This window comes from Tachyglossus aculeatus, chromosome 11 (assembly GCF_015852505.1).
Source record: "Tachyglossus aculeatus isolate mTacAcu1 chromosome 11, mTacAcu1.pri, whole genome shotgun sequence".
NCBI lineage: Eukaryota > Metazoa > Chordata > Mammalia > Monotremata > Tachyglossidae > Tachyglossus > Tachyglossus aculeatus.
In genome coordinates, this window is record NC_052076.1 from 22,664,290 (window position 1) to 22,689,589 (window position 25,300).

Sequence of the window (25,300 nt, forward strand, 5' to 3'; positions counted from 1 at the left end):
CAGGTGGAGGAGCTGGGATTAGAACCCAGATCCCCCGATTGTCAGGCCCCGTGCTCTTTCCATTAGGCCACACTGTTTCCCACTGGAGAGTGTTCTCTGCCAATGAAATAAGGTTAAATCTAGCAAAAGCATCTTTGGACAAAAGCATCATTGAGGCCAGTAACCACTGTTAATACATCTGCTTTGTACTCCTCAAAAATCCAATGGCTCCTCTGATGGGAGCAGAGTGTTGATACCAATTACAAGAGAGTCCTTGAAACCGTGTAGTGTTCTCATTACCACACTCTTAGAATCATAAAATTGGAAAAAAATAGCTTAATTGAGAATCCTACCACCAAGAATAAGAGGCACGATGAGGTTAGCTGAGAGGAATGAAGAGTACGAGCTGGGGTTCAGCAGGAGAATAAATTGGGTAAGTAGGGGGAGGAGAGCTTTTTGAAGCGTGGAGGAAAGCCAGTGCTTGGGAATTTCTCCTTGATGCGGAGAGAAATGTGCCACCTTGAAGATTTTTGATACTTAGCTTACTGCCCTTTTGCCTAACAGCTATTTTCATGGAACCAATTAAGAACCCTGGGATATAGCAGTATATTCCCCAGCATTTTATTACAGTGATTTGTACAAACTAAGCGATCAATAAATTCCTTAATAATAATATATTCTTTCAGGGATTGAGCCCACTATGTTTTCTAGTTCCTTTCATTTTGAAAGTGGCAGTCCTTTCAGGGAGGGCTGTATTCAGTGAACTCTTGTTGAAAGAATAGCTCATGTGCTTCAGGATACACAACTTCCTGGATGCATGGATTCAGTCAGTCAGTGGTATTTATTTATTTTACCTGTACATATCTATTCTGTTTATTTTATTTTGTTAGTATGTTTGGTTTTATTCTCTGTCTCCCCCTTTTAGACTGTGAGCCCACTGTTGGGTAGGGACTGTCTCTGTATGTTGCCAACTTGTACTTCCCAAAGCGCTTAGTACAGTGCTCTGCACACAGTAAGCGCTCAATAAATACGATTGATTGAGCACTTACTTTGGGCTTATTTACTAACTGTATTAAGTGCTTGGGAGAGTACAATACAAAAGAATTAGCAAAAATGTTCCCCAATCATAACAAACTTACAGTCCAGAAGGGGAGACAGCCATTAACGTAAATATGTAATTTATAATACGCAATTTAAAAATACGTATTCTTAGATAATATTGTCATGCTGGTTCTTTGAAAATCTGCACTGGTTTCTTGAAATCATCCATGTACTAAGTGCTTAATAATAATTGAAAATAATAAAAGTATACATCCTCTAACATTTTTCCATTTAGAAACTAATCAAAATTAAATATAAATTCAATTTTCTTATTCATTTTGCTCTGATTTATCATTCATTTTTCATATGCTTCATTTTTCTCTTTTTTCTATCACTTCTTTTTTGACCATAGGAGTGGAGAATTGATTGCCAGATTTTTACCAGACTTGTTAAATCAAAGATTCAGATTTGAAAGAATAGAATAGTTCTCCAAAGGTAGTTAAGGAACACATCAGATGATCACTTTAGTCACCACTCCTGGACACCCCAGTGCTCATCTTCACAGCCTGTTGGTATTTGTACCCATCCTCAGCATCGTGTTCCCTGCCCACATTGAGCTTATAGTCTACAGGGGGAGACAGACATTAATTTATTAATAATTTATTAATGTCTTTCTCCCCCTCTGGACTGCAAACTTGTTGTGGGCAGGGAACTTGTCTACCAACTCTGTATCCAGGGGAAGGAGGTGGTCAGCAGTGTCGAAGGCAGCTGAGAGGTCAAGGAGGATTAGGGTGGAATAGAGGCCGTTGGATATGGCAAGAAGGAGATCAATGATCTCCTTTGAGAGGACAGTTTCTGAGGAGTGAAAAGGGTGGAAAGAAGCCAGATTGGAGGGGGTCGAGGTCAAGCAAAAACTCCTCACTCTCGGCTTCAGGGCTCTCCATCACCTCACCCCCTCCTACCCCCCGTCCCTTCTCTCCTTCTACAGCCCAGCCCACACCCTCCGCTCCTCTGCCGCTAATCTCCTCACTGTACCTCATTCTCGCCTGTCCCGTCATCGTCCCCCGGCCCACGTCCTCCCCCTGGCCTGGATTGCCCTCCTTCCACACATCTGCCAAGCTAGCTCTCTTCCTCCCTTCAAAGCCTTATTGAGAGCTCACCTCCTCCAGGAGGCCTTCCCAGACTGAGCCCCCTTTTTCCTCTCCTCCTCCCCATCCCCCCCGCCCTACCTCCTTCCCCTCCCCACAGCACTTGTATATATTTGTACAGATTTATCATTTATTTTACTTGTACATATTTACTGTTCTATTCATTTTGTTAGTGATGTGCATATAGCTTTAATTCCATTTGTTCTGACGATTTTGACACCTGTCTACATGTTTTGTTTTGTTGTCTGTCTCCCCCTTCTAGGCTGTGAGCCCGTTGTTAGGTATGGACCATCTCTATATGTGGCCAACTTGTACTTCCCAAGCTCTTAGTACGGTGCTTTGCACACAGTAAGCTCTCAACAAATACAATTGAATGAATGAATGCGTGAGGAGAGAATTGGAGGAGTGGAGGTGGAGGCAACAGGTGTAGTCAACTGACTCTAGGGGTTTGGAGAGGAATGGTAGGAAGGAGATGGGGTGGTAACTGGAAGGAGCCCTGGGTCAAGGGAGGTTTGCCAACTTGTACTTCCCAAGCGCTTAGTACAGTGCTCTGCACACAGTAAGCGCTCAATAAATATGATTGATTGATTGGTTTTTTTTTGAGAGAGGAGACATGAGCATGTTTGAAAGCAGTAGGGAAGAGGCCATTGGAGAGTGAACAGTTGCATATGTGGTCAGGGAGGCAAGGAGGGAGGGGGCAAGCATTTTCAATAAGGGGCAAAGGGATGGGGTTGGAGGTGCAGGTTGCGGGGGTGGAATTTGAGAAGAGGTGGGAGATCTCTTGAGATACTTCTGGGAAAGATGGCAGAGTTGAAGAACGGGCAAGAGGAGGGAATCACTGGAGAGGAGCAGGGGAGATTTTAGGGAGATCATTGTAACAGTAAGTTTTTTAAGGACACAGCTCACAACAGAATGACTGAATTAGGAACCATGAGGGTAACTGGCAAGCTAACCATGTTGTCTGAAAACTGAATATGAAATATACATAGCTACTCCTTTTTACTTCAAATATTTTCAGCCTTAGCTTTGTGAAAAAATACTATGGCATTCATCTACTGTTCATTTTTTCAGCTTTTGTCTGACTCATAGAACTGCATGACTCAGGTATGCAGAAGACTCAGAACTCCTTTGCAAAAGTTGCTTCTAGTGAAATATTTCATTTTTAAAGCTGGTTTTTCCTTTTATGCATCTGAAGGCTGCAAAAGTGCATTGGAATATATTGTTATTCCATGTGCAGTATCTTGGAAAAAAGAGCATCTGTTGTCGAGGGGTTTATCTCCTCAAATTATTTACCTATATATGGTGTCACGGTGGGCAGGAACATAGGGAATTTAGAATCAAAACTACTCTGAAACGCCTAGTAGTGGAGCAGTTGTGAAGAAGATGAAATGTAGGTGGGGACACAGTGTATAAGGAAGACTTTTTCCAACAAACGAGCAGTTTTGTGAAATTGTGTCTTTTGAAATGAATTCATGATGCATGGGGAAGAAAACAAAGTGATGTTTTGTAGAAGAAGTAGCTGCAGCTCTTTAAAACGACTCTCCTGAAATGAAGATTTTAAAGAAATAATACATGGTTTAAGAGCCTAGGGCAGAAATACAACTGAAGGTAGGAAGTGATAATAAGCAGACAATGGCTGAAGTTGTGGAAAACCTTGCTGCTCATCTAAGAAGGTCAGTGGTGCCAAATCTTCCCACATTTTAATTATTTCCAGATGAATAAAAACACTAGTTTACGTTTGTTGGCAGAATACTGCCACAGGAAATAAACACTACGAAAATGGCTGTGTCATTTTTAAAAGACCATGAATATTGCGTCAGAGCAGGGATAAGAGCAAACAGTTCTGGCCAGATGGCAATCTTTGGTTTGATAAGTTCAGCTACTCGATTAAGCGTGTTAGCATTTATTCATTATTATCTATCGTATTAAGTGCGTACTCTGTGTCAAGCATTGTTTTAAATGCTTGAGTAGATGCAAGTTAATCAGGTTGGACACAGTCCCTGTCCTAAGTAGGAGGGAGAACAATTTTTGAATCCGTATTTTACAATTGAGGAAACGGAGGCATAGAGCAGTGAAGTGATTTGGCCAAGGTCACATAAGAAGCAACTGGCTGAGCTGGGATTAGAACATAGTCCTCTAACTTCCAGGCTAGGCCACACTTCTTAACATGATTTCTGTTCCTATACGCAGAACTATGCCCAGAGTGAATCCTGAGTAGATAAATAAGTCTCTGAGTTTGGCGGAGGAGCTGCAGGCATGCAGAGATGTTGACAGGAGAGAAGATTCCATATCGAGAGGTCTTGAAGAGCACAGGGCTGGTAGCTGGGGGATCTGGATTTTGGTTGTTCTTCTGGCCTGTTATGCTCCTGGACAAATCATTAAACCCTCTCAGCCTCTATTTCTTTTGCCTGGAAATGGAAATAGCTCCCTTCCCATTCATCAAGGGATTCTTAAGCAGCAGTGTGGCCTAAAAGAAAAAGCAGTGATCTGGGAGTCAGGAGACCTAGATTCTAATCCCACTGGACCACTTGCCTGCTGCTGTATCCTTGGGCAAGACATTTAGCTTCTCTGTACCTTGGTTTTCTTATCTGTAAAATGGGGCTGTTGCCCGTTCTCCCTCCCCCCAGACTGTGAGCCCCACAGAGATAGTGTCCTTTCTGATTATCACATATCTACTCAAACGCTTAGTACTGTGCTTGGCACCTAGTAAGCATTTAACAAACACCACAATTATGATAGAATTCACAAGAAGGACCTATATTAAATCAAGGCAGGCAGTAGTCCCTCTCTGTTGCTGTTAGATGCATGCCTAAGGGAGCTAATTATTAACAAAATGAGCATAGGAAAACCATAAGGGGATGCGTTCAAATCTCTTCCACCAAATTCCCTGGAGCCCCCATAGAGTTGTGTGTTCAGTTCAGTGTTCATGAAAATGTATATAAGTAGTAGCCCCTGGAGATGGAAGTGAAGCTGCTTTATCAGCTGTGTGACTTTGGGCAAGTCACTTAACTTCTCTGTGCCACAGTTACCTCATCTGTGAAATGGGGATTAAGACTGTGAGCCCCACGTGGGACAACTGATTACCTTGTATCTACCCCAGAGCTTAGAACAGTGCTTGGCACATAGTAAGCGCTTGTTATTTAGTTCTTAACAGTTTCTGGGCATCAGCTCTCTGGTTGACTCTTCACCTGGTGTGGGTTGGAAGCTGGCAGCATTCAACACCTCCCTATAGGGGACTCAAGGATACAAATTAAATGACTGCATCTCCATTTTGCAAATGAGGCAACTGAGGCATGGCGTTCCTAAGCTCACCCAGCAGGGAAGTGGTGGAGCTGGAATTAGAACCCAGATCCGTTAGTTCCCAGGCCCACGCTCTTTCTACTAGGCCATGCTGCTTCTCTGTCGGTGCCGTACAAGAAGCTTTTGTTAATCTTTCTTTTTCATGACGGTACCAGGACCTGAAGTCCAATTCATCATTCTCACTCTCTGGAACTGTGTTTTGGGAAACTTTCCCGGTCCTCAGCCCTCGCCTCCACTGTCCCCTGGGTAACTTTGGGAATTTTTTTTTTTTACGGTACTTGTTAAGCACTCACTCTGGGTCTAACCTTGTTCTAAGTTAATTAGGTTGGACCCAGTCCTTGTCCCGCATGGGACTCCCAGTCTAAATAAGAGGGAGAACAGGGAATGAAGCAAATGTCAGTGCTCTGAAAATAGGGTAGTTCAGCCAGCTTCTAAGGTTTTAGCCACACAATGACTGTGGCCTGACAGCTTGTTGGAGTCAGATTGGGGTGGCTTGCGCCTGAACTTCGGTCAGGATCTTCCTGAGGGAGTGGCCCATCAGAACAGTTTCCCCTGCCCCTCTCCTGGACCCAGCAACAGAGGAGTCTGCTCAGGGTCAAATCATTTCCCGGGACCAACGGTTCAGTGGGCTGGGCCTGGTGGAACCCAGAATACCTGAGTAGCCCTGAAAACCCATTTTCTAACAGAAGGTGCCAAGTGGAACACATCGTTTTTCTCCTGGCCAGGAGACGTTTGTCTTCTGTTTCAGAATTTTGAGGAGGTAGACAAGAAAATCATCAACTGGATTCGCCTTGATAAGGAAGGGAGAAGTCATTATCATTCCTTTAGAAGATGAAGAAATACATTTTTGTCTATTAAAAAATGAAACTAGTACGAATCCTTAAAAAATCCCTAATGAGCATAGTCTTGTATCCCTATTAAAAAAAACTCCTTAATTTTACAGCATAAAAAGGAATTAGTAAATGTCCGAGAAAAGAACAAGGAGAAGGCCTGTTGGAGATGGATAACAAAGGTGTTGTGTTTGTAGGCTTTAATATGTGCATTTCGGGGACAGTGTTTAAAACCGTCTGTGAAAGGACATAAAGGAGGCTCAGGGAAAGGTTTCAGGCCTTGACTTTATTAGCTATTAGGACTGCTAGCTTTGTAACCACAGTTGGCAGCAGTGATGTATTGCTATTTTATTTCAGTGACTTAGTAGTGGACATCTTGTCTGATAGAAATCTAAATAGCTGGACGCACACCAAGTTCTACAGTAAAGAAAATGAGGTACTTCATAGTTTAGAGAGATCTATTAATCTCCTGTGAATGGAAGTCCTTTTAGAGCACTGACTGGCAGAAGGATGGTTTGAGTCTGTCTGCCTCAGCACCACTGGTCTTGCCTCCAGCAGGCATTACTGCTACCTCCACCGCCAATCAGTCAGTGGTATTTCTTGAGCTCTTTCTGTGTGCAGTCTATCAGTGGTATCCTGATACCGTTCCTTTTCCACAGTGAGCTTACAGTCTAGAGGGGGAGACCGGAGAGCAGCCGCGGGGCTGAAGGCAGCAAGGAAATGGGAGGGCAGGGTCAGCCACTGAAAAGAAAACAGCAGGCCACATTGTCGCATGGCCTAGTGGATAGAGCCTGGGCCTGGAAGTTAGAAGGACCTGAGATCTAGTCCCTGCTCTGCCACCTGTCTGCTGTGTGACCTTGGGCAAATCACTTAACTTCTCTGTGCCTCAGTTTCCTCATCTATAAAGTGGAGATTAAGATTTTGAGCCCAATGAGGCACAGGGACCGTGTTCAACCTGATTAGCTTGTATCTACCCCAGCACTTAGTAGAGTGCCTGGCACATAGTAAGTGCTCAACAGATACTATTAAAAAAATGGGATAAAGCTCCCTGGATTTTCCCACAGTAATATATCCTTGATAGTTCACCCCAACAAAGCTTCCTCGTGTTGTTGTGACTCCTGGGAATTTTGCTCTGTCTGTCACCCAGGGTTCCATTAAAGAGATTCCTTGGCTCAGTTTAGAAGCGATGCTCACATTAAAGAGACTGTGTTTAGAATGCTCCCTTTAAAAATGTGTTGATGTGGAGCAAGCCCTTTCAGATGGGCCCCTTCCATTGTACTTCACATCTTGCAAACCCTTTAGTTCTGTTAAATGCTACTTATGTTGCCAACAAAGTTCTTTAAAACAGCATTAATTGGTTTGAGTAAATTCAGTGGGAATGAGAAATAATTTACTGAGATGTCAAAATGCATTTCTTTTCTGTCAGCAAAGGTACAATTGAGATCTACTCAGGGGTGTACTGTATTTTGGGATGTTGGCCTCAATGTACAAATCACTCCTGTAAGTGTCTTAGTAAATTAAGATAAAACTCTTAAAGTGACCCAAAATGCTCTTTCCCTAATCTCAGCAACTTCAGATTGATATTTTTATGATTTATAGCTTTTAAAAACTGTGCAGTTACTGTCATTTTCAGGGTTAATTGTCTAGCTCGTGGCAAATTTTTGTATCTCACTAAGAATTCCTTCCTGTTCTTTACACCAGCTATGCCACGACAAGTATGGAAATTCCCATGCATGACCAAGCTCATCCTTATACAGGTTTCAGAGAAAACTGCCCTGAAGTTTTTGGGGTTTTCGAGCTAAATCCTATCTCCGGGTAACAAAAAAAAATGTTTCTAAAGTTTGGTTGTCCTTTTGAAGTTTCGGCACTATTGACTGACTGGTGTACTGGGGAAGAACATCAGAATTGTTAAAAGCAATCTAAAACCCAAATAACATGAACAAGATTTGTTCGATACAAATGCTCTGTGGCCTACTGAAAAAAACATGGGCCTGGGTTCTAATTCCAACTCTGTCGCTTATCTGCTGTGTGACCTTGGGCAAGTCACTTAACCTCTCTGTGCCTCAGTTCCCTTACCTGTAAAATTGGATTAAAAATCTCTCTTCTCTCTCTCCCCCTTAGACTGTGACCCCCATGTGGGAAAGGAACTGTGTCCAACCTGATTATCCTGTACCCGCCCCAGAGCTTAGTACATTGCTTACTAAGAGCTTAATGACTACTACAATTATCATTGTTATTGTAATAATAATAATAATGAGGAGGAGGAGGATAAATCACTATTTTCTGAAAAACATCGATTGCACTAGTACCATTTTGGAATACTCAAGAATTGAAAGAGAACAGTTATGGTACTTGTTAAGTGCCTACTATGTGCCAAGCACTGTTCTAAGCGCTGGGGTAGATACAAGTTAGGTTGGACAGAGTCCCTGTCCTGCATAGGGCTCACAGTCTTAATCCCCATTTTACAGATGAGGTAACTGAGGCCCAGAAAAGGGAAGTGACTTGCCCAAGGTCACACAGCAGACATGTGACAGAGCCAGGATAAGAACCCATGACCTTCTGATCCCAGGCCAATGCTCTATCCACTAAGCCATGCTGCTTTCAGAAGTCTCCCTCATAACTTGCAAATCAAGTTAGGGAACATGCACAATGGGAGAGGATATGTCAAGGTGGAAGAGTCCAGGACTACACAGGTCACCACAAAACCAAAACTGAATCTGCATCTTTAATTCACATCAATCCCATGACTCTGTTCAGACCACCACGATACTGCTGTAGAAAGAAGGCAGCACTAATCTCCTCACAGACACGTAGGGAACCCGAAAGAAATGGTCAGAGCATTTCAGTGTCCTGACCTCATCTATTGCTAATGAAGAAGAAGCTCACCATTCTGATAAAGAGGATGAGTTCTTTTAGTATGGCTCCTGTCCCAATTATTGGGGAAGCTGGCAAAGCAATCAGTTCAATCAGTCATCAATTAGTAGTATTTATCAAGGGCTTACTGTGTGTAGAGTACCATTCTAAGCACCTGAGAGAGTAGAATACAAGAGAGTAGGAAGATCCAACCCCTGCCCAAAAGTAACGTTACAGACTAGAGGAGGAGACAGACATTAAAGTAAATTGTAGATGGATATGTGCATAAGGGCTATGGAGATGGGGTACAAGTATCAAAGTGCTTTAGGGGCACAGACCCAAGTGCCTAGTTGAAGTAAAAGAGAGGGTGGATAGGGAAAATAAAGGGCTTAGTCTGAGAAGACCTCTTGGGGGAAAGGTAATTTTGAGAGGGCTTTGAAGGTGGGGAGCGCGGTAGATTGTCTGATATGAAGCGGGAGGGAGTTCCAGGCCTGAGGGAGAACATGAGCAAGGGGGTCAGTAGTTAGACGAGACAGAGGTACAGAGAGTAGGTTGGTGCGAGAGGAGTGGAGTGTGTGGATTGGGTTGTAGTAAGAGATCAGGAAGATTAAGTAATCATCATTATAATGATGACGGTATTAAGCGCTTACTATGTCTCAAGCACTGTTTTAAGGGCTGCAGTATTGTCTTATGCTGTCGAGTAGACTTTGACCCATAGGGACTCCATGGACATATATCTCCCCAAATGCCCCACCTCCATCTGCAGTCATTCTGGTAGTGGATCCTTAGAGTTTTCTTGGTAAAAAATATGGATGTGGTTTACCATCGCCTTCTTCCACGCAGTAAACTTGAGTCTCCTCCCTCGACTCTCTCCTGTGCCTCTGCTGCCCAGCACAGGTGAGTTTTGACTTGTAGCATATTGCCTTCCACTTGCTAGCCACTGCCCAAGCTAGGAATGGAATGCGTATACCTCTGTTGGACTCTCCCTCCCGTAGCTGAGACTGATAGAGTACTGGAAACTCTCCAGGTGCCATCCTGAGAGGGAAGGGCTACAGGAGATACAAGGTAAGCAGGTTGGACACCGTCCCTGTCCCATATGGGACTCACAATCTAAGTAGAAGGGAGAAGAGGTATTCAATCCCCATTTGCAAGATGAGGAAACTGAGGCCCAGAGAAGTTAAGTGACTCCCCAAGGTCATACAGCAGGCAAGTGGTGGAGCCGGGATTAGAACCCATTTCCTCCGACTCCCAAGCCTGTGCTTTTCCACTAGGCCATTCAGCTTCCCATGGCTTAGGAGATAAGAGGGAGAAACCCTACTGAGTGCCTTAAAAGCCGATGGTGAGGAGTTTCCGTTTGTTACAGAGATGGATGGGTAACCCCTGGAGGTTCTCGAGGAGTGGGGAAACGTGGGCTGAATGGTTCTTCAGAAAAGTGATCTGGGTTGGAGAGGGGAGCCACAAGAAGCAAGGAGGTCAGCAAGAAGAATGATGCAGTAGCCAAGCTGTAAATGATGCGTGCTTGGATCAACGTGGCAGCAGTGTGGCTGGAGAGGAAAGGGTGGATTTGAGGGATTTTGTGAAGAGAGAACTGACAGGATTTCGTGACATTGTGTGGGTTGAATGAGAGAGATGAGTCGAGGTTCTTCACAGTTTTCATAGACCACACAAAAAGCATTTGATACCCTCAGATCTGGGCTCTGGAAATTTCTTAGCAAATTGGACTGGCGTGAGTGGCTCTTGAAGGTTGGATGGTGGCGTGGCTAGTGGGCTCAGAACCAAGGGCGCCCTGCCCAATCCATTCTCCGTTGCCAAAGGAGTAATGCAGGGATGTGCGGTAACCCGATTGTGTTCACTTCCTCTGTGCCCTTGCCACAAGATGCGACGAGAGACCCGGATTCAGGTGCACCCCTCCGGGAGGGGAACTTTTCTACTTCAACAGACTTCAAGCATCATCTCAAGTCCTAGAGACAGTCAGTCCAAAATTGTCATTTGCGGATGACTACCTCAGAGGCACACAGCCAGGAAGACATGCAAATGATGGTTAACCGCTTCACCGAGTCAGCCAGACGTCATGGGGCTGACAGTGTCGGAAAGAACTCTGGGGATTCAATCAGCCTGCGTTAGGGCAGCCGTACGGATTGCCAGAAACTCATATTCGCAGCACCGAGCTAATCACCGTCACAGAATTGTCACCTAGGCAGCGCACTGACTAACGATGCAACAATAGTCAGGGAAGTAGAAAACTGAACCAAGAAGGCCAGTACATCCTTGGGGAGAGGGTCAAACAGAGCGGAGCGGAACGCTCCAGACCAAACTACCGACCTATGAGACTGAAATGCTGTCCCACCTTCCGTGGGGCTGTGAGACCCGGCCCCCACTCAGTTGCCACACCCTGCTCCTTGAACAATCCCTCCGGTGACATTTAATAGCAATAATGATAATCATAATGATAATAATGGTATTTGTTAAGCACTTACTATGTGCCAAGCACTGTTGTAATCGCTGAGGTAGATACAGGATAATCAGGTTGTCCCAGTGGAGCTCACACTTTTAATCTCCATTTTACAGATGAGGTAACTGAGGCCCAGAGAAGTTAAGTGACTTGCCCAAGGTCACACAGCAGACAAGTGGCAGAGCCAGGATTAGAACCCACGTCCTCTGACCCCCAAGCCCATGCTCTTTCCATTAAGCCATGCTGCTTCTCATTTATGGGCTGTTTTCAAGGGAGCAGTGTGGCTAGTGGACAGAGCATGGGCCTGGGATCCAGAGGATCTGGGTTCTAATTCTGGCTCCGCCACTGGCCGGCTGGGTGACCTTGGACAAGTCACTTCACTTCTTTGGGCCTCATTTTCCTCAGCTGCAAAATGGGGAATTCAGTGCCTGTTCTGCCTCCTACTTAGACTGCAAGTCTTGGGTAGGACAGGACTATGTCCGACCTGATTAACCTGTAACCGACTCCACTGCTCAGAACAGTGCTGGACATATAATAACAGGCACTTGGCAAATACAATAAAAAAACATATCAAGTGTCAGGGCCAGATCACAGATGCTGAATTTCTGGACCAAAGTCAGTCTCCTAGCATTGAAGTTACGCTGACTTCAACACAGCACTGCAGGATCAATCAATCAATCGTATTGAGTGCTTACTGTGTGCAGAGCACTGTACTAAGTGCTTGGGAAGTACAAGTTGGCATCATATAGAGACAGTCCCTACCCAACAGTGGGCTCACAGTCTAGAATAGGGAGACAGAGAACAAAACCAAACATATTAACAAAATAAAATAGAATAGATATGTACAAGTAAAATAAATAAATAGAGTAATAAATGTGTACAAACATATATACACATAAACATATATACGTATAGGATGGGATACATGAGGAGAACGAGTTGCTGCAGAATATCCAAACAGCTGCTGTATCCAGACATGTAATGGGGTGGGGGGGGCAGTCAGTCATATTTACTGAGCACTTACTGTGTGTAGAGCAACTGAAGCAGGGACAGAGGAAACATTTTAAGGACAAAGTTCAGAAAAGGTCCTCCCATAATACTACTTCCCAGCTGAAAACCACTCCCTGTTATCAGGGAATAAATGGCTCTTTTGATTCAAAGCTTCAGAAGGAGTGAAGCAGGGAGAAGCAGAACAGTCTAGTAGAAAGAGCCCAGACCTCGGAGTGAGAAGGACCTGGGTTCTAATCCCGGCCCTGCCACTTGTCTGCCGTGGGTGACTTTGGACAAGTCACTTCACTCCTCTGCCCCAGTTCCCCCATCTGCGGAATAGGGATTAAGACTGTGAGCCCCATGTGGGACAGCCCCTTCCTTCCTCTCCCCCTCGTCCCCCTCTCCATCCCCCCATCTTACCTCCTTCCCTTCCCCACAGCACCTGTATATATGTATATATGGTTGTACATATTTATTACTCTATTTATTTATTTATTTATTTTACTTGTACATTTCTATCCTATTTATTTTATTTTGTTGGTATGTTTGGTTCTGTTCTCTGTCTCCCCCTTTTAGACTGTGAGCCCACTGTTGGGTAGGGACTGTCTCTATGTGTTGCCAATTTGTACTTCCCAAGCGCTTAGTACAGTGCTCTGCACATAGTAAGCGCTCAATAAATACGATTGATTGATTGATTGATTGATTGATTGATTGACAGGGACTGTGTCCAACCTGTTTAGGTTGTATCTACCCCAGCACTTAATACAGCACCCGGCACATAGTAAGCTCTCGACAAATACTGTTAAAAAAAAAATGATGAGAGGAGGTGAAGGTCAAACACCAAAAACGGCTGCAAACATCAGCCATGACCACACACCAAGGATGAGCCCGGGGTCTGAACGTTTGTCTTTTTTTTCATCCTTAGTGGAGTCTTGTTGAAACGCAGCGGGCCGAGCACAAACAGTGATTTGCTGAGAACTCAGGTGTTGTTGGACTGGGAGGTGTAGTGGGTCTCAGAAGTCAGCTTCAGGGGTAGTGATGTGCAAAGTGCTGCTGTTATTTTGTGTTTTTGTGGTGGACATTTATCTTCCTCAAGGGTTTCATGGCCCTGACACTCTTCTTTAGAAGTCGATAATTGCCTGTTGCAGCAGCAAATTGAAACTTCTAATAAACTGTCCTCATCTCAGAATGGGTCTGCTAACCCTGTTGTACTGTACTCTCCCAAGCTCTTAGCACAGTGCTCTGCACATAGTAGACATCCAATAACGCTCAATAGAAAGATTAAATGAATGAATAAATGCCATTGATGGATTGATTATTCATTCATTCGTATTTATTGAGCGCTTACTGTGTGCAGAGCACTGTACTAAGCACTTGGGATATAGAGACGTTCCCTACCCAACAACGGGCTCACAGTCTAGAAGAGGGAGACAGACAACAAAACAAAACATTACCCCTGTTTACTTCAGCCCAGAAAACCTGCTCCCATCCTGCTCACAAATCTCTCTCCAGTGTAACACGTGCTGTTTTATGTTCGTGGTTTCCATAGGCCATTGGAAAGATGGAGGCCTGACCTTAATTCCAGGGCTCTCAGGAGGTTCGTGATTCAGGCCTTGGAGATGTGAGTCGTCGACATTGAGTGATATTGAGACTCATTGTCTTTGAATGAGGAGTGCGTTTAGAGGGGATTTGGAAGCCCATTCAGGGATTGGGGTTTGCAGATGGCAAGGAGTTGGGTTTGATGTAACTGCCAAGGTAGCTTCGGGTAATTCAGAAAGGTCAGTAGATCTTATTGAGCACTTACTGTGTGCAGAGCGCTGTACTAAGTGCTTGGGGGAGAGTACAGTAGGGTTGGTAGATCTGATCCCTGCCCACAAAGAGCTTAAAGTTTAGGGGGGGAGGATCAATAATAATACTAATAATAATGGCATTTATTAAGCGCTTACTGTGTGCAAAAAACTGTTCTAAGTGCTAGGGAGGATACAAGGTGTTCAGGTTGTCCGACAGGGGGCTCACAATCTTAGCCCCCATTTTACAGATGAGGGAACTGAGGCACAGAGAAGTTGAGTGACTTGCCCAAAGTCACACAGCTGACAGTTGGCGGAGCCGGTATTTGAACCCGTGACCTCTGACTCCAAAGCCCGTGCTCTTTCCACTGAGACACGCTGCTTCTCAAGATCAAGATATCCCCAGTCAAAATGGAGGCAGAGAGATGGGGGTATGTTGTTGGAGTTTTTTATTTGTCTTCAAAGGGAGCATTTGGAGAAATCCTGTACTCTTCATTAATTACACATCATTTTATTTCTTGGCTTTTTCTGTAATTTGGAATCCTTTCTGTTCCAGTAGCATCTTTGTTTTGGTGCTCATAATCTGAGCAGCAACATGGATTTCTTGTGTATGCTACTTCTTCTTTTTAAGTAAGCACTCTGTACTAAACGCTAGGGTATATACAAGCTAATCAGGTTGGACACAGTCCATTTCCCACATGGGGATCACAGTCTTAATCCCCAATTTACAGATGAGGTAATTGAGGCCCGGATAAGTGAAGTGACTTGTCCAGGGTCACACAGCAGACCAGTCGCGGAGCTGAGATTAGAAACCAGGTCCTTACGACTTTCCAAGCCAGGTGTCTAGCCAGTAGTCCACACTGCCTTGCCAGTGATTTTTTTCAGTGGTTTTGTGATTCTGCTGTGCACACAGCTGGGCATGCAGTCAATATTATTAATTGATTCCCAGGGGTTGCTTGGTGGTCTTTGAGCTTACATCCCTGGAAAATTTTAAGGCATGTACTTGTTGATAAAGATTGATCTTAATCAGTGGTAATTCTTGAGCATTTACTATGGGCAGAGTACTAAGCTGAAGTTTGCAAAAGTTGCCAGTTTGGTAGAATTCATTGATCCCAGGTAAGTTCAGCTAGAGGTTTCATGGCCTCTGAAAGGAAGTGGGTAGGCCCCCACAACAGCAGTAATTTCAGAGTTGTGTTTTGCACGTTTAGGATTCAGTGCCGGAACCTTTTGGAATGTGGTGTGTGATGGATATCTCACTTGATTGGGATGGGTGCAGTAAGTAAGCAAGAAGGCCTATTTTAAGACATTTGATTTTAATTACTGAAAATATGACTAATATATTTGAGATGGACGTGATTTGAAAAAACCCAAAACTTCATCAGAAACCTGAAAAAATGGCATTTAACCCTACAAATGCAAAGCTGTTTTAGCTTCATTAGGTTGTGCTAAGCAATCTTCACCAGTTACCCTCTGACAAATCATTTTGCCCCTAAATGCAGTTAAAACGTAGGAGATTTCATAGGTTGCTCAATGGTCACTGGCATAGAACGGATAAAACACTACATTTAGATTGGGATTTAATCAGAGTCTTTCATCTAATTGCCCTGGAATTGTGGTTTGGATGATTAAACGTGTAGATTTAGAAAAGGCAGAAATATGATGATTATGATTTGTTCAGGGTGGAATGTGAAACTAAAGGTCTGCGTTTGGTGACTAGGTTTCAAATCCCTGTAACTCAAAGCTAGGACTGGTAACCGGTTGAGGTGCCGTGAGATTGGGAATGGTTATATTCATTCATTCATTCAGTAGTATTTATTGAGCGCTTATTGTGTGCAGAGCACTGTACTAAGCGATTGGGAAGTACAAGTTGGCAACATATAGAGACGATCCCTGCCCAGCAACAGGCTCACAGTCTAGAAGGGGGAGACAGACAAAACAAAACATGTGGACAGGTGTCAGGTTGTCAGAATAAATAAAAATAAAGCTAGATGCACATTATTAACAAAAATAGAATAGTAAATATGTACAAGTAAAATAAATATAGTAGTAAATCTGTACAAACATATATACAGATGCTGTGGGGAGGGGAAGGAGGGAGGGTGGGGGAGATGGGGAGGAGGAGAGAAAAAAGGGGGCTCAGTCTGAGAAGGCCTCCTGGAGGAGGTGAGCTCTTAGTAGGGATCCCCAGGGCGACAAGCTGGAAATTCCTGTCAGTAATGGACCAAAGTCAGGGGTCTGTCAATCACTGTTTTTTCTTGAGTGTTTACTGTACTAAGTGCTTGGGAGAGTCCAGTAGAATAGAGTCGGGAGACATGTTCCCTGCCCTCGTGGAGTTTCTAGTCTAGAGGGGGAAAGAGACATTAATATAAATAAATACATTACGGATATGTACATGCGTACTGTGGGGCCGAGTGTGGGTTAATAAAGGGTGCAAATCCAAGTGCAGGTCCCCCCTTCCAGCTTTCCGGTTTCTTTAAATTTTCCTCACCTTGACAATTCAGGTAAAGTGGATTTAGCCGACTTCAACCTCAGCCATTACCTCCCAATAGCGGTAGCGACAAGATTGGTGTGGGGAGGAAAGACTGAGGCAGGATGGAAACGACTGTGTGGCCACACTCTAAAGTGCTGGAACAGGTGGCAGCCAGAGTATGCTGAAGGTGAGGGTTATTTTTATTGAACTGATTTTGCTGCAGTATAGCCCAAGAAGCTGTTGTGTGTTTATCCAGAACACAAGGAACATAGAAAATAAATCCAGTGAACATTTCCAGATAGTTTTTAGTTTGGTTGTTTAAAATGAAGACTCTGTTCTTGAAACGTGTCCCCTGGCTCAATGCTGTTGTGTCAGGCTCAGATGACTAGAATCTCCTTGGGTTGGGCCAAAGCAGGATAGGGTCAAGGCAACAAAAGCAGGGTGGTCATAGACTCCCCCCATCCCCTAAGACCCTAAGCAGTGCCCGATCGCATGCTGTCCCCCAGCATGGGTACAGCCCTCAGCATCATCTCCCCCCAGCCAGCTCCCACAGGCCACCCATTATTATTATTAATAATAATAACAACAATAATGGTAATGGAATTTGTTCATCATCATCATCATCATCAATCGTATTTATTGAGTGCTTACTATGTGCAGAGCACTGTACTAAGAGCTTGGGAAGTACAAATTGGCAACATATAGAGACAGTCCCTACCCAACAGTGGGCTCACAGTCTAAAAGGGGGACACAGAGAACAAAACCAAACATACTAACAAAATAAAATAAATAGAATAGATATGTACAAGTAGAATAAATAAATAGAGTAATAAATATGTACAAACATATATACATATATACAGGTGGTGTGGGGAAGGGAAGGAGGTAAGATGGGGGGGATGGAGAGGGGGACGAGGGGGAGAGGAAGGAAGGGGCTCAGTCTGGGAAGGCCTCCTGGAGGAGGTGAGCTCTCAGCAGGGCCTAGAAGGGAGGAAGAGAGCTAGCTTGGCGGATGGGCAGAAGGAGGGCATTCCAGGCCCGGGGGATGACGTGGGCCGGGGATCGATGGTGGAACAGGCGAGAACGAGATACGGTGAGAAGATTAGCGGCAGAGGAGCGGAGGGTGCGGGGTGGGCTGTAGAAGGAGAGAAGGGAGGTGAGGTAGGAGGGGGCGAGGTGATGGAGAGCCTTGAAGCCCAGGGTGAGGAGTTTCTGCCTGATGCGCAGATTGATTGGTAGCCACTGGAGATTTTTGAGGAGGGGAGTAATATGCCCAGAGCATTTCTGGACAAAGATAATCCGGGCAGCAGCATGAAGTATGGATTGAAGTGGGGAGAGACACGAGGATGGGAGATCAGAGAGAAGGCTGATGCAGTAGTCCAGATGGGATAGGATGAGAGCTTGAATGACCAGGGTAGCAGTATGGATGGAGAGGAAATGGCGGATCTTGGCAATGTTGCGGAGCTGAGACCGGCAGGTTTTGGTGACGGCTTGGATGTGAGGGGTGAAAGAGAGAGCGGAGTTGAGGATGACACCAAGGTTGTGGGCTTGTGAGACGGGAAGGATGGTAGTGCCGTCAACAGAGATGGGAAATTCAGGGAGAGGGCAAGGTTTGGGAGGGAAGACAAGGAGTTCAGTCTTCGACATGTTGAGCTTTAGGTGGCGGGGCAGACATCCAGATGGAGATGTGCTGAAGGCAGGAGGAGATGCGAGCCTGGAGAGAGGGGGAGAGAGCAGGGGCAGAGATGTAGATCTGGGTGTCATCAGCATAGAGATGATAGTTGAAGCCGTGGGAGCGAATGAGGTCACCAAGGGAGTGCGTGTAGATGGAGAACAGAAGGGGACCAAGCACTGAACCTTGGGGAACCCCCACAGTAAGAGGATGGGAGGGGGAGGAGGAGCCTGCAAAAGAGACTGAGAAAGAACGACCAGAGAGATGAGGAGAACCAGGAGAGGACGGAGTCTGTGAAGCCAAGGTCAGATAGCATGTTGAGGAGAAGGGGGTGGTCCACAGTGTCAAAGGCAGCTGAGAGGTCGAGGAGGATTAAGACAGAGTATGAGCCGTTGGATTTGGCAAGCAGGAGGTCACTGGTGACCTTTGAGAGGGCAGTTTCCGTGGAATGTAGGGGACGGAAGCCAGACTGGAGGGGGTCGAGGAGAGAGTTGTTGTTGAGGAATTCTAGGCAGCGTGTGTAGACAACTTGTTCAAGTAAGCATTTGTTAAGTGCTTACTACCTGTCAGGCACTGTTCTAAGCTCTGGGGTAGATACAGGCTGATCAGGTTGGACACAGTCCCTGTCCCACATGGGGCTCACAGTCTTCACACCCATTTTACAGGTGAGGTAACAGGCACAGAGAAGTGAAGTCACTTCCCCAACATCACACAGGAGAAAAGTGGCAGAACCAGGATTAAAACCCAGGTCCTTTTGACTCCCAGGCCCATGCTCTATCTACTAGGCCATGCTGCTGCTCCCAGTAGCTCAAGCTGGACCTCTTCCTCTCATCTGGGGCCCCAGGGCCCCAGTCCGTCATCTGACCCTCAAGCACGAGGGACCCAGTGTGCAACCCAGTGTGGGCCCTCAAAAGCCTAGTTACCCTATTCTCATTCATTCATTCATTCATTCATTCACTCATTCATTCATTCAATCGTATTTATTGAGTGCTTACTGTACTAAGCGCTTGGGAAGTACAAGTGGGCAACATATAGAGATGGTCCCTACCCAACAACGGGCTCACAGTCTAGAAGGGGGAGACAGACAACAAAACATGTAGACAGGTGTCAAAGTCGTCAGAACAAATAGAATTAAAGCTATATGCACATCATTAATAAAATAGAGTAGTAAATATGTACGAGTAAAATAATGTTGTTACATTGTACTCTCCCAAGAGCTTAGTACAGTGCTTTGCACACAGTAAGTGCTCAATAAATACCAATGAATGAATCAATGGACTGATCATTTTTGTAGAAAAATGATCTGTACAGTAGAGTGAAGTATGGACTGGAGTTGGGAGAGACAGTCAGGGAGGTCAGCAAGGAGGTAGATGCAGCAGATAAAGCAGGATAGAATAAGTGCGTAGATCAGCGTGTTAACAGTTTGGCTGAGAGAAAAGGGCGGATTTTAGCAACGTTGTGAAGTTTGAATTCACAGGATTTGGTGACAGATTGAATATGTGGGTGGAATGAGAGAGATGAGTCAAGAATGGTGCCGAGGTTACAGCCTCGTGAAATAGGAAGGAGAGTGATATTGTCTACGGTGATGGGAAGGACAGGGTTTCGGTAGGAAGGTATGGCATGTCTGCTGGTTTTTCCAGAGCTCTGAGCATATACTAAAAGACCGAAAGAAAGGGGTGGGCGGTTGGTCTTCTAGCATATGCCCCCAACTCCTGGTGGCCCCACAGTCCTCCTGGGCCGAGGCAGAACAGGGGTGCCAGTAAGCTCGTTGTGGACATGGAACAAGCGCTCAGTAATTACGATTGAGTGAATGAATGAACAGTGGACAACATGGCCTAATGGAAAGAGGCTGGGCCTGGGAGTCACTGGACCTGCGTTCTAATCCGAACTCTGCCAACTGCTTGCTGGGTGACCTTGGGCAAATCACTTCACTTCCTGTATGTTTCAGTTCCCAAGTCTGTTGTATTGTACTCTCCTATCGCTTAGTACTGTGCTCTGCAAACAGTAAGTTCTCAATAAATACCATTGATGGATACACGGAGAGGGCCCTTTTCATTCTGGAGACCTATGAATGGCCGAATGAATGATTTTACAGGAAAAATAATGGAATCAAGAAATTCAGAAAGTTTTTTTTTTTAACAGTACGTGTTAAGCACATACTATGTCTTAGACACCGTTCTAAGCATTTGGGTAGGTACAAGTTAATTTGGTAGGAAACAGTTCATGTACCACAGTCTAAGTAGGAGGGAGAACAAGTATTGAATCCCCATTTTACAGCTGAAGAAACTGAAACATAGAGGAAGTGAAGTGATTTGCCCAAGGTCACCCATCAAGCAGTTGGCAGAGCCCAGATTAGGACACAGTTCCCGTGACTCCCAGGCCCATCCTCTTTTCGTTAGGTCACCTTGTCCATTGTTCATATATTCATTCATTCAGTCAGTCGTATTTATTGAGTGCTTACTGTGTGCAGAGCACTGTGCTAAGCGCTTGGAAAATGCAATTTGGCAACAGAGACCATCCCTACCCAACAGCGGGCTCACCGTCTAGAACGGGGAGGCAGACAACAAAACCAAACAAGTAGACGGGCATCAATAGCATCAAAATAGATAAATAGAATTATAGATATATACACATCATTAATAAAATAAATAGAGTAATAAATATGTACAAATATACACAAGTGCTGTGGGGCAGGGAAGGGGGTAGAGCAGAAGGGGCAATTATGGACAATTGGGAGGGCACACAGGATGTCATAAAGGTGAAAATCTTGCAGGATGAATGCACGGTTATGGCTTGGGGAAGTGGAAGCTTGGGAAGAGAGAGAAGGTGTGCAGGGGGAGAGGGAGGGAGGATAAAGAGCAGATAGCGCCGGCCCTCCTGCAAACAAGAAGTAGCACTCACGGTTATTGCAGTCGTTTCAGAGGTTCACTTCCTCATAACTTTGCAATACCAGGTGAGATGAGAAATATTTAAGGATAGAGCACAAACCTGAGAGTCAGAAGGACCTGGGTTCTAATCCCAGTTCTGCCAGTTGTCTTTTGGATGACCTTGGGCAAGTCACTTCACTTCTCTGTGCCCCAGTTAACTCGTCTGTAAAATGGGGATTAAGCCTGTGAGCCTCATGTTGGATGTGGACTGTGTCAACCCTGGTTAGCTTGTATCATCTGCCCCAGTGCTTAGTACAGTGCCTGGAACATAGTAAGCACTTACCATAGGAAAAAAAAGTTTGCCCAGATCCAGGCCACCAGATCAACAGGTTGTCAGTTTTGGTTTTCCTTCTTATTTCCAGTGAGGAGCCTTTTCTAGAAAGGAGCTAATGAGATAACTTGGCAGCAGGTGGTCTCACTATGATCTGAAGACTAAAATATTCCTTAATTAGAGTATCATTGTTTTTTATTATTATTATTGTTGTAGAACCCTCATCCAGATACCCTAAGTTCTAAGGAAGCTTGAGATACAGGATATGCGAATGTAATAAATGTGCCCAGAGGATATACTTGTACTATGAAAAATAGAAAGTTACAAGTGAGGAGACTGTTTAAAAAACATGCTAGTAAATTGAGACAAGTGACAGGCAAACTTTGAATAGCATTACCACTTCTTAAAATGTTTTAAAAATTGTCAACATTATCATGTCATAAAATTCTGGATATCCCTTCAGAGTGAGGTCACTTTGGAAAAGAGCAGGCTAATTCTGGTTGGAAGAAGATGTTACTCAGAATACATCTAGAAGACTAATGCGTATCTTTTTGCTAGGATAGAACTGATCATAATTGTGTATTTGTTATGCACTTACTATGCACCAAGTACTGTACTCAGCGCGGGTATAAATTCAAGATAATTTAATCCCACAAGGGGATTAAAGTCTAAATAGGAGGGTGAACAGGTACTGACGTCCCATTTTACAGGTGAGGGAACTGATGAACAGAGAAGTGACTTGCCCGAGGTCACACAGCAGGTGCGTGTCAGAGCTGAGATTACTTTATAAAAAACAAAGCATTTTTTTACCATTTCAGGAGCAAACTATTTCCCAGGGCAGTAATGTCATTAATGCAACCTAGTGGAAAGAGCTTGGGCTTGTGAATCAGAGTGCCTGGGTTCTAATTTTGGCTGTGCCACTTTCTGGTTGCGTGACTTTGGGTGAGTCACTTCACTTCTCTGTTCCTCAGTTTCCTCATCGGCAAAATGGGGATTCAGTACCTGTTGTCCTATCTATACTTAGACTGCGAACCCTGTGCGGGACAATGGCTATGTCCGACTTAATTATCTTGAAACTTCCCCTGGGCTTAGTGTAGTGTTTGTCACGTAAGAAGTGCTTAACAAGTCCCCCAATTATTATTTTCAAGTTTGCATGCCATCTGTCCCTGTTGACTAGCATTTTTTGAAATCTCTCAGTAGCCTCATCCAGGCATGGTGGTGAATATGGTGAAGGGTGAGCCTGCATAGCCATTTGGCTACATTCAGTATCCGTCCCACTCCCAACCCCACGGCACTTACGTACATATCTTTAAATTATGCATTAATTAATTTCTGTTATTATTATTAATACAGTATAATATGACACAATATAACCCAATAGTATTATATAATAATAATGTTATATATGATATTATTACAATTATTAATTTCTGTCTTCTAGACCTTAAACTCGATATGGGCAGGGAATGCATCTGCTAAGCGCTGGGGGGAACACGAGATGAGGTTGTCCCAAGTGGGGCTCACAGTCTTAATCCCCATTTTACAGATGAGGGAATTGAGGCACAGAGAAGTGAAGTGACTTGCCCAAGGTCACAGCAGACATGTGGGGGAGGTGGGATTCGAACCCATGACCTCTGACTCCCATGCCCGTGCTCCTTCCACTGAGCCATGCTGCTTCTCTGAGCCCGGGCTTTGGAGTCAGAGGTCATGGGTTTGAATCCTGGCTCTGCCACATGTCTGCTGTGTGACCTTGGGCAAGTCACTTAACTTCTCTGAGCCTCAGTTACCTCATCTGTAAAATGGGGATTAAGACTGAACCCCACATGGGACAACCTGATCACTTTGTATCCCCCCCCCCAGTGCTTAGAACAGTGCTTTGCACATAGTAAGCGCTTAACAAATGCCAACATTATTATTATTATTATCTGCTAATTCTATTGTGTGTACTTGCCCAAGCACTTATTCCAGTGCACTGCACATAGTAGGTGCTCAGTATATTAGATTGACTGATGGATTTGGCATCTGCCCCTTCTACCTTTTGTCATGCCAGTTCATTAGGAGGAATCAGAGTTGCCTGTGGTGGAGTCTGGCCTCACAGTGGGTTAATGAAAAGTGAAAGTAGCAGCCCCAGGCCACCCCCACCACCCCCTGGGGCTGCTGAGGAAACATTAAATTGAAGTCTGCAGCTGGGGGATTTTACGTAGGCACCTGTGGGGTTCAGTGCCTTTTATAGACAGATTGCAGCAGCAGGAGGAGGCTGGCATTGACTCTGCTGACTCCAGGACCCTCCTTCACTGCTGCTCACTGCTGTTCTCCCTGCTCCTCCCCTGTCCAGAAGACAAACAAGATGGTGCAGCATGTCTGGGCATAGAAAAGAGCAGCCTTCAGCATGATCCAGAGGTGGGTTTGCAGCGATCTGGCAAGAAAAGGGGTGGTTTTGACAAGATTAAGGACTTGGCTGTGGTTCAGGATGGTATTTGTCCTTGGCTGTTTAGCACTTGTTTATGGGCATGTGAGAATGAATCTGAAGTGATGCTGTTTCTGCATGCCTTCGTTGCCTGTGTCTCACAGAAACTGCATGTGTGGTGATCAAGAAATACCTGCTCGGGCTTTGTTTTGGGACAGATATTTACGATGAAAAGAAGCGTGTGTTTATCTCCGTGAGGAGTTTTTCTGGGCACAGTGTGCAGATAGAGCCAGCCCTTACGGTTTTGTTTTTCCGACGTCCAGTTCGCCGCAGCTCCTGCCGATGTCTGTCTCCTCGTTCGGGTCCTTTATTAATACTAGAGAACAGTAGCCAGGAATTCTCTCCTGAGATGTGGGATAGAGGGAGAATGAACACTGGAGTCGATGCTTCATCTTTTATCGATGACTGTAGTGCAGTGCCAAGTTCATTGCATTTAGGAGGTTTTATCTGATTACCTTTTTCTTGAAAGTCATGTTTATGGGAGTCGGTATCTGCTTTGGGACTTGGTAATCTTTCTGATTATCCAAGTTTCCGACAAGAGGATTGGTCTCCCAACAGTGGTTTTAAGCAGAAGCTGGTATCCCATAGAAACAAATTGGTTTCCCAGTTGGAGACTTTTGTACCTTAATGATGCGGCTTGTGTGTCATCTGGCTGAGAAGAGCTCAGGCCTGGTGAAGTAGCACCACACCCATTCTGTTTAGCTTTTGATGCCTTGGGGTGTCCGTTCAGTTCAATCCTGGCAGAATCTTAAGCTTTAGGCTTGGGAAGGTGCCAACAGAGAGAGCAGAGGAGCTTAGTGTTCAGTAGCTCCAACTGAGAATGCTGATAAGCAGGGCTTCCAGGTGCTGAAAGAGTTAACAGCATGCAGTTCTGAGAAAGGAAGAAGGGCAACATTTAAGCACTGCAGTAGCAGCATTATCCTTCCTATAGGGAGAGAGGGTTAGAAGGTTTCCATTACAAACGATGGTAATTAGAAATTCAGGCCTACAGTGATTATCAGACAGCAGATCTCTGCCTTTGGAAGGGAATTCATTTGATCAAAAATCACCCAGGCACCAGTGTTCGTTTTACAATTTGGGGGTGGGAGCGGAGTGGGGGGTGCGGGTCTGTGC

The 25,300-nt window shown here is 44.8% G+C and overlaps 1 protein-coding gene and 1 non-coding gene across 2 annotated transcripts in view; one reads left to right on the forward strand and one right to left on the reverse strand.

The window, feature by feature from the left end:
- TANC2 (tetratricopeptide repeat, ankyrin repeat and coiled-coil containing 2) overlaps positions 1-25,300 on the forward strand; it is a 375,104-nt gene that overhangs the window by 17,863 nt on the left and 331,941 nt on the right.
- Positions 10,059-10,196, reverse strand: LOC119935373. The gene has a single exon (XR_005453258.1). It is a non-coding gene; the product is annotated as a small nucleolar RNA SNORA7 (small nucleolar RNA).